Below are 9,927 nucleotides of genomic sequence, written 5' to 3' on the forward strand. Positions count from 1 at the left end.
AGTACATTGGACACTACTGCTCTCTTCAAGATTACAGGTAACTCAAATAAGGACAGACATAAGTAGATGAGGTTTGTGGTGAAAACGATAAATCTTCTCCACAAACCCTATTGAAATCATGTATAATCACCAAAGCACTTTGAGCTGCTGGAGGGAAGAGCTAAAGAATACAAGACTAGAGGTAACCCAGACAAGGACAAACACAAATAGATGAGGTTTGTGGTGGAAACGATAAATCTTCTTCATGAACCCTATCGAAATCCTATATAATAATATGAAAGACAAGATGGAGAAGTTGACAAAACAGAGCATCAAAACAAAGATTGGTGGAGAGGCTATCTCAAGGCCCTCTTCCAAGGAGGAGCACTCCCAAACAAGTAGGAGAGGCTATCTCAAGGCCCTCTTCCAAGGAGGAGCACTCCCAAACAAGTAGGAAAAAGCAGAGGAACATGAGTTGGCAAAGTAAATCAGCAAAACAAAGATTGGTGGAGCCTTATCTCAAGGCCCTCTTCCAAGGAGGAGCACTCCCAGGCAAGCAAGAAGAAGCAGAGGAATAGGAGTTGGCAAAGCATATTGCAAAAGAAAACAAGGAAGAGCTTGAAAGTGCTAAGAAAAGCGAACAAGGGAGAAAAGAGCAGCGAGAAGTAAGATAGGACAAAGAATATCAGGGACAAAAGAATGGTGACAAGAAACAAGACAACATAGAGAGAGTAGTAGGGAGAAAAGAGTGGAAGAAATAGGATAGCAAAGAGCATAGCAATCAACGATAGCAACCACCAACATGGTGGGTATAACCCCCCTATCACCTAAACTGATTCGAAAACAAATAGCATTTGCCAGCTCGAGGTTGCCCCAAAAAAGGAAGTCCAATTTTGAAGACAAGAAATCAAGCGGCCATCCAACCAAGAAGCTAGAGGTGGAGTAGACCTAGAAGTGCCTACCACATCCTAGATAGTTTAATACTTCCTTGCACAAGGTGCATCGATATTGGAAGTAGAAACCATGTGGGATACTTGGAAGTATCAAGACTCTTAATCACTTTGGAATGTCTCTCCGTCTTTTGGGACAACCAATGACAAGTGACTCCTAACATGGTAGTGAGGTTTCTAAAATAAGTGGATGCAAGCAGGAGCCCTAATTATTTTATGGTAGTGAGGTTTCTAAAATAAATGGATGCAGGAAGGAGCCCTAATTATTTTATGGTAGTGAGGTTTCTAAAATAAATGGATGCAGGAAGGAGCCCTAATTATTTTATGGTAGCGAGGTTTCTAAAATAAATGGATGCAAGAAGGAGCCCTAATTATTTTCAAAAGTGTTTAGAAAAAGGCCCTAAAAGGAGATCCAAATGTTCAGGGATGCCTTGAAGGAAAGAGGAATCAAAGTAGAAGAGGGCTGCACAAAGAGCTACAGCATAAAAACATCCACATATAGATGTTGGATTTGTAGGAAACCAACAAAGGCATGGCAAAAGGAATTAAGAGTTTGAAGATGAATGGCTAGGCATGAGCAAGAAACAAGATAAATCAAGGAAGGGATGGATCCATCCATTGCCAAATCCATAGTAGCCCAATAGAAGGTAGATGTCATGCTAAATGAGCACCTAGAGGTGGTAAAAAACATACAAGCAAGGGTAGACAAAGAAAAAATAAAGCTGGTCTAGATAGAGGCCACCCTTATAGAAGTGTATGAGCTAGATGTAGCTAGAATGGAGGAATGTGAGGAGCATTGGGTTGAAGAGATCCAAGTAGTGTGGGAAGGATACTAGAGAAGTTCAAAGCTATAATGGAATCACCCACCCCCACATGCAAAGAGTTGGTTATATACAACAAGGATGACAAGAATCTAGATGTAGATAAAGGACAACAAGGTACACTACCACTAGGCACTCAAGAAACAGGGGAATAGTGACATGAGAAAAATACCAAGTCAACAAAATTGATGTGGAAGCACTAAAGGAGTAAAATGATAAACTATAAAGGAGGTGGAAGTTTGGAAAAATAAGTACCAAAACCTAAAGGCTGAATGCAAGGAGGTGGTCTTAAAGCCAAAAAGGGAAGGGAAAGGAAAAGAGCAAGTGTTGTAGACTAGCACTACTATGTACATGAACTTAAGGGAGCATGTTTTGGCCAACCACCAAGATTTTCAAAGAATCCACACTCACAAAGCTCACATCATTGAAGACCTAGAAGGCATGGTGCAAGAGTTCAAAGGGCAATAGAAGCAGGACGGGAAGGCCATACAAGCCCTCATGAAGGAGGCAAGTGAACAAGCCAAGAAGACCCCGAAAGGGAGCTAAAGAGAAAGACTCACTAGAAAAGCTTAATGTAGCTCTCACCTCCACCAATGCTAAGCTAGCAAAGAAGCAGATAGAGATCTAAGAAATGATGGACAAGCCCACAAGGTTCTAGAAGAAAAGGATAGCATGCTCCTAGATTTACAAATTTTTGCCATGAGGGAGTAGAATGCCAAGAAAGCTCTAACATAAGACAAAGTTCAGGTATTTATTGATCTTTACAAAATCATGGATACCTCCAAGGCAAGAATAAAGCAAGCATGCCAGTACCTGAGGGATCTGGCTGATCATGCTATGCATGGCAATTGTAACCCTCCAGACAACTACCTAGAGATCCAAGAATCTATAAATCAATAGGATAAGGTGCTAATGCTGCAACCCCAAGCACCAAGCATGAAAAAGCCAGGTCCAGCATGATGACTTCACAAGTAGAAACCCAAACAACTAGTTCCAAATCTATCTGTGGGAGTGGTGCAGTGTCTTGATTGACTTCCCTTGGTGAGGAGGCAAAAGCTCACATAGAAAGCAGTATCACCATGGCCCCTCACACAATAACACTTGGTGAGTCACAAAAGAAGATATGCTCAGGAGATAACATGAATCCCTTTGTATAGATGGTCCTAGAGTTGTGGGGATAGGAAAAGGAAAAGAGAGCCAGAAATCCATGGTTCTATCATGATGTGCCTATTGCCCTAGAGTACATAGAGAGAGCCCCACACCTTTGTTGCATGCATGGTGGTGGATGTTATGGACAAGGCTAGGCAAATCCATTTGAAATCTAAAGTGATCATGGTGGATCATAGGAGGCTAGAAGAAAAGAAACAAGTTGAGCACTCCTGGTTGACTAAAGTGGTCGACTGAAGAAGAACCTCGAAACCAAGGTACATCACAAGGAAGACGGGCCTCCAAACTAAGGTAAATCACAAGGAAGAACCTTGAGTTTGTATATGGAGGCAACACTATAGAAGACCCTACAAACCAAGGAACATCACAAGGAATTAAGCTCATATATGGAGGTAACCAAAGAAGGGCCTACAGACCAAGGTACATCACAAGGAATTAAGCTCATTATGGAGGTAACCAAAGAAGGGCCTACAGACCAAGGTACATCACAAGGAAGAACATTAAGTTCCTATATGGAGACAATAATGTAGAAGCCCCTAATAGTCAAGGCTGGGACATATCATAGTATTCCACTGAAGATCTTTCAAGAAAATGAAAATTTGAAGATAGGAAGCATCGTGGAGTTAATTCCACCAGGTGTGCCGCATGTTGGTGGGTGAACTAGCCTTAGAAGTTCACCCGTAAACCGGTTTGCGAACTCAGTAGTAATGGAGCCATCATGAGCAAGAGTTCTCCTTGTAATTACCTTTTGCCAAAACTAAATAGTAACGGAGCCATCATGATCATGAATTCTCCTTGTCTTTTGTTAACAAGTAGTACTCAAATCTAGAGTAGAAAAGTTGAAGAAAGAGTGAAGATGTTGTGCGCGTATTGTGGGTAGTGGAAATGTGTAGTTTTTTACTGATTGTTGTTGTAATGCATGAGAAATATTTTGATGTGAGGTTATTCTTTGAGTAATGCATATGAGTATAGATGGAGTGTGTGAGCATTATTGTGTCCTTTGAAGTGTAGTTTTGGAAGACTATGAGGAGATCATTGTATTATCACATGAATACTGATGAAAAGTGTGAGCATTATTGTGTCCTTTGAAGTGCAGCTTCGGAAGACTATGAGAAGATCATTGTTTTATCATGCTGTACTTTAAACTTTGAACTAGAAATGCTAAACTCAAGTCTGGTTACTCTCTATAATGTTGTGTCATGTTAACAAAAGTAACCTTGCATTCTCATGCCTTCTTTACACTCTTGTCTATTCCATCTAGATGGTCTCACTGTACAGTGCACTTTGAACTAGTAATGCTCAAGTTAAGTCTAGTTGCTCTCATGTTGCTCATGTTAATATGCTATTTATACTATTGTGTCATGTTAATGAAAGTAATCTTGCAAGCTCATGCCATCTTTACACTCTTGTCGGTTCTATCTAGACAATGTCATGTATACTAGTCCAACTCATATTGCTTGTTCCCATCGTTTTCCCATGGGTCACATAGACTGGTATGTCATTAATTGTCACCTTATGGCATTGGACATAAATGGATAGCTTTGCTAGTAGCTGATGCCAACTAGGTGGTTTAAACCACTAAAGTATTGGGCTTGATTGAGCAACAACGATAATTAAAGTATCGTAATTTTTCTCACATTAGAGCACATTGGGCATCATTCTTGTGAAGCTAGAAGGTGCCATATGCCACCTTCTTTGTGAAGCTAGAAGGTGCCATATGCCACCTTCTTTGTGATATTTGTCACACAGCATATAGATGGAGAAACTGTATCTTATCACCTTTTTCTTTTTTGCAACTGCTTATGAAGATGTAATCAACATTAAGGAAAAACTAAGGGCTATTTTTAGCCCCCATTTGGGGAGGTTTGTTTTTTTTTAAAACAAAAAGTAACGAGCTATTTTAAATCAAATATTATCAGCCTTTTTTTTTAATGTCACCATTTTTAGTAGAAAATCCATTAAAATTACTATTTTTAAGTGAGTTGCACACTACATGTCAGCACCATATATGTAAGATAAAAAAGTTTGAAGATTTGTGTAATGTTTTTATACTTTTAATCTCATAAAAGATATAAATTTTTCAACCTATATCTATATTAACACCATGATGTTGCCTTCTTATATCTTACCCCAATAATCATGCAAGGAGATAAATCTTTGTAAAGCATGTCAAAAATCCATATTTTCAAACTTCGATCCACGGGGAAAAGGCTAAACTCCACATGCATTCTAAGAGCTCCTATCATCTTTGTCTACGTGGTGCTCCACTATGAATTCACATCGACAAGCATTCATTAGCTACCCTTGTGCTTGTGGAAATTGCTTCCTTTCCCAAATTTGGGTGTTGTTTACACATGGTTACATGTGAAAGGTGGGGTAGGTTCAAATTCATAATATCAATTATTGCATTTTCAATAAGTGAATTTCAAAGAGAGTACAACTTGGTCCTACAAGTGTGGTAAGCTTATCAATTAAATCCTCTCCCTTCTCATATTCTTCTACACGAACCCATGGGATGTCAGGGTAGTAATGAATACTTTCATGCTAAGATCTTCTTTGAGTTAGAATTTATGGGACTAGGGTGGATAATAGCAAGCAATATCTTGCATGATTAAAGACTAAGTAAATAGTTAAGTAAGGACTAAAGAATGCTTAATTAAGATACAAATCAAGGCACTTATATTATTATAAATTATCTCTCTAATGAGAGAATCTTTACATGATTTATAAGCCCTCAACCCACAAGATACATGCACTCAAGTGCCATCCATGTGTCAATAATTGCACTCCATGTGCATCCTTGTGCTTTCCATGTGCCACCTTTTTGACCATTGACTTCACCTTTTACAAGTAATCATACAAATCAACCTTTGAGTTAGAACCCATAGTCTTTCTTCTTCATTTCTAATGTGCATGCTCTCCCCCTTATTCTACCAATGTTGCACCCACACATTGCTATTTCAATACTTACCCTCAATGTGATGAGGATCTATCACCTAACATGCTACACTATACCTACACTCCTAGACTAGTCATATGCTATTGGAGTGGTCCATCTCAGCTTGCCCTGTGGGCTACAATGTTGTCTTTGTCTTCAAACTTTACACACGGGAGGATGGGGCTACAACCAGTGGTGAGAAGATTCTCATGCTGAGAATAATTGCTCTAGGTTGCTTCCATCGTTGGAACCCTCATCTTTGTCTTCATCTTGATTCATGATATTTGTTGTGCCAGCAATCCTTTGTCATGTGACCTACCTTTCCACAATAATGGCATGTCATCTTTGTCCTTGTTCCTTCTCTAGTTCTTTATACTAGTCCTCTTGAGAAGAATTCTTTCTCCTCACTTGATGTAGCTTGGGTTGTCTTCCCCTAAATCCGCTTCTCTTCTTCTATGAGTACTGCTTCCACTCCTATAATGGTTGAATTTGGGAGGTTCTTTAAGGTAGCCACCAACGAGCTATACTCCTCTAGTGTCATGATTTTAAATAATATGGCTCTGGCATCCTTTTCTTCTACTGGTGCCCCAATGCTTATTGTGTTATAATCTTCATTTTATTGAGGTGTGTTGAAAGACATTCACTATCTTTGGTGTCCAAGCCAAAGAATTATATTTTTGAACTTATTTTTTAATTCTTTTATTTTCTCCAAACAATTTCTCTAGCTCATCCAAAGAACCCTTAGATATATCTTGTGATGAAATGTGATGGATAAATCCATCACCTAATCCTAATGAAATAATGGCTTATCCTAGCCAAATGTTCTTTTCATTACCTTCATTCTCGGCACTTCTCTCCCACTACCAATACCTCGACGTGATTCCTTCATTTAGCAAGAACTTGACCTTGACTTGCCAAGTGTGAAACCCTTCACCACTAAACTTTTCAAATAGGGTTTCCATTGTATGCAAATGAGGCAAGTGGGAAGGTCTTATGTCTCAATGCTAATGTCTAGTCCTGGTACAAGAGAGAATTAATGATCCCTTGAATGGAGTCATTTGTTGATGTTTTTCTTGATCTTGTGGAATAAGTATAATGTCTAGTCCTGGTACAAGAGAGAATTAATGATCCCTTGAATGAAGTCATTTGTTGATGTTTTTCTTGATCTTGTAGAATAAGTATAATGCTTCACATGTGAATAGGGATGTAAATGCTATGCAAGCTAATAAGGAAGACCATGCAAGTAATTTCAATGCATTATAATCATCCTCTTCTTAAAGCCCTTTTTCACCAAGATGTGAACCATAGAAACCCTTTAAGTCTTATCTTCCCCTTTTCTCACAATTTTAAACAAATTTAAAATTTTTAAAATTATCGAACATGCTATGTACACATGACACAAATATGATATGCAATTGTTGATCTAGAAGCTCAACAGACCATGCCACTTTTTAGTTTGTTATGCACCAGCTTTGAGAAGAGGAAAACTGTTTATACACGTACGTCTAATTACAAATTTGAAGAGATGCTAGCGTTGACAACAACGGCCGTATTTTCTCTTTCACTCGCTCGGGGTGTGCCAGTTGTAGTGCTTGCTATCAAGATGAGGCACCTTTGTTTTTGTAGGTAGCTATTGTTTTTGCCTAGGAGAATCCCTATTACTAGGCATTTGAGCAAGGAACCCTTGCTCACGGTAGAGGACTACTCTCTTTTGATTTCCTAATGTTGTGGCTATGGATCTGTGCTTTCTTCCTAATGTGGATGCCCTTGCTTATTACTACTTGAGTCTTGGTCTATGACTTGGAGATTATGCTATACTTGAAGGGTGAGAGAAAAAAAGTGATGAGCACTATTGCTACAGCCTTCAACAAATATTTCAATAATATCAAATGATCTCCACAAATTTTAATGCTAAGCTTATTCTGAGGATCATGGATGAGAGGAAGATAATTTGAAGCTTAAAACAACTCTAAAGAAGCAATAAATCAAAACTAATTTAGCCATTTTATTTGCTCATTGGATAAAATATTAAAAAGCTAAGTCTATGAAGCATCCCAAATCACCTCCTAAATCACTTGTTCTTAACTAGCCCTAGGGGGCTCTAATACCAAGTTAGAATTTATGGCACTAGGGTGGATCATAGTAACAGTATCCTTTATGATTAAAGATTAAGTAAACACTTAAAGGACTAAAGAATGCTTAGTTAAGATACAAATCAAGGCACTTATCTCATTACAAATTAGCTCTCTAGAGAAACCACAAGATACATATGTTGCACACAAGATTTTATCAAAATATATATCCCTTTTTAAGAAAAGTTTCTTTGAAATATCGAAAAAGGATAGGTGCTCTTCTAATTGTTAATATGTAGGCGAAGTATGGACCTTATTTTCATTCCAAAGGCCGGCCGACCATGAGAGTTACACTCTAAGGTGAGAGTTTGGAGAATACATGGAATCCATTGAATTGAGAAAAGGCCAAGCTTCAAGAAGAAATGTCCCAAGTACGATAGCTACTAGTAAACAAAGTTGATTAGTAATTAATGCAACCTTAGGTAGCAACGTACAACCTTAGGTAGCAACCTAGAACCTTAGGTTCAAACCTATCCCATGATCCATCTCCCTCCTACCAAGCACCGCTACCTCCTCCTCCATCCACTCATCCTCAAGAGAGAGAGAGAGAGAGAGAGAGAGAGAGAGAGAGAGAGCACCATCATGTTTAGTCTTTTTTAAGTTTAGTCCCATTCACAAAGGAGTTAAACAGAACTTTTTGAGTTTAGTTCCATTCACAAAGGAGTCAAAAGGAACACCATCCAGGGTTTCCAGTCTTAAATGATCTTGAGTTCATGAATTCCAGTACTCTGGATGGTGTTCTTAAATGATCTTGAGTTCATGAATTCCAGTACTTTGGATGGTGTTCCTTTTAACTCAAGATCATTTAAGACTGGAAAACCTGGATGGTGTTCCTTTTGACTCCTTTGTGAATGGGACTAAACTCAAAAAGTTTCGTTTAAATCCTTTGTGAATGGGACTAAACTCAAAAAGTGATATATCCCACATTGATGTACAAGCCCAAGGGTGTACCTCCTCATATAAAAGGGGGCCATTTCAAGCAATGAATCATATCACTTGCACTTATATCAAGTCTCTTTATGTATCCAAGCTAATTCATCTTGGTGTCTAATTGTACTTGAGTGCATCTTAATTAACACACTCTCATTATGAGTTTTCTTCATTTCTATCCACCAGTTTAGCATTGTGATTAGTGTAAGATTAGTGTATCATTAGGTAGATGTCTTGTCATCAGGAGAGGAGAGCTTGATCCATGATTCTCAACGTGGTATCAAAGCATAGGTCCAGTTCTCCTAGCTTACATTAGGGCTTAGATTATTGGCAAGTCTTTAGGCTTCTCTCCATTAGATAATGTGTTTAGGAAGTAATTAGATTTTCTCATTTCACTTATCTTTAATAGAGCTCTATTGAGAGAGAAAGACTTGTGTGAAGATTAGAATACATAGGGCTGTTTTGCAAGTAAAAGAAAAGATTCTACATTGTAGTAGAGAGAGAGAGAGTTTCTCTATCTTGTGCTTTCTTCCTAATGTGGATGCCCTTGCTTATTACTACTTGAGTCTTGGTCTATGACTTGGAGATTATGCTATACTTGAAGGGTGAGAGAAGAAAAGTGATGAGCACTATTGCTACAGCCTTCAACAAATATTTCAATAATATCAAATGATCTCCACAAATTTTCATGCTAAGCTTATTCTGAGGATCACGGATGAGAGGAAGATAATTTGAAGCTTAAAACAACTCTAAAGAAGCAATAAATCAAAACTAATTTAGCTATTTTATTTGCTCATTGGATAAAATATTAAAAAGCTAAGTCTATGAAGCATCCCAAATCACCTCCTAATCACTTGTTCTTAACTAGCCCTAGGGGGCTCTAATACCAAGTTAGAATTTATGGCACTAGGGTGGATCATAGTAATAGTATCCTTTATGATTAAAGATTAAGTAAACACTTAAAGGACTAAAGAATTCTTAGTTAAGATACAAATCAAGGCACTTATCTC

Source organism: Cibotium barometz, chromosome 13 (genome assembly GCF_041138505.1).
Source record: "Cibotium barometz isolate CiBa-2024 chromosome 13, ASM4113850v1, whole genome shotgun sequence".
Classification (NCBI taxonomy): Eukaryota; Viridiplantae; Streptophyta; class Polypodiopsida; order Cyatheales; family Cibotiaceae; genus Cibotium; species Cibotium barometz.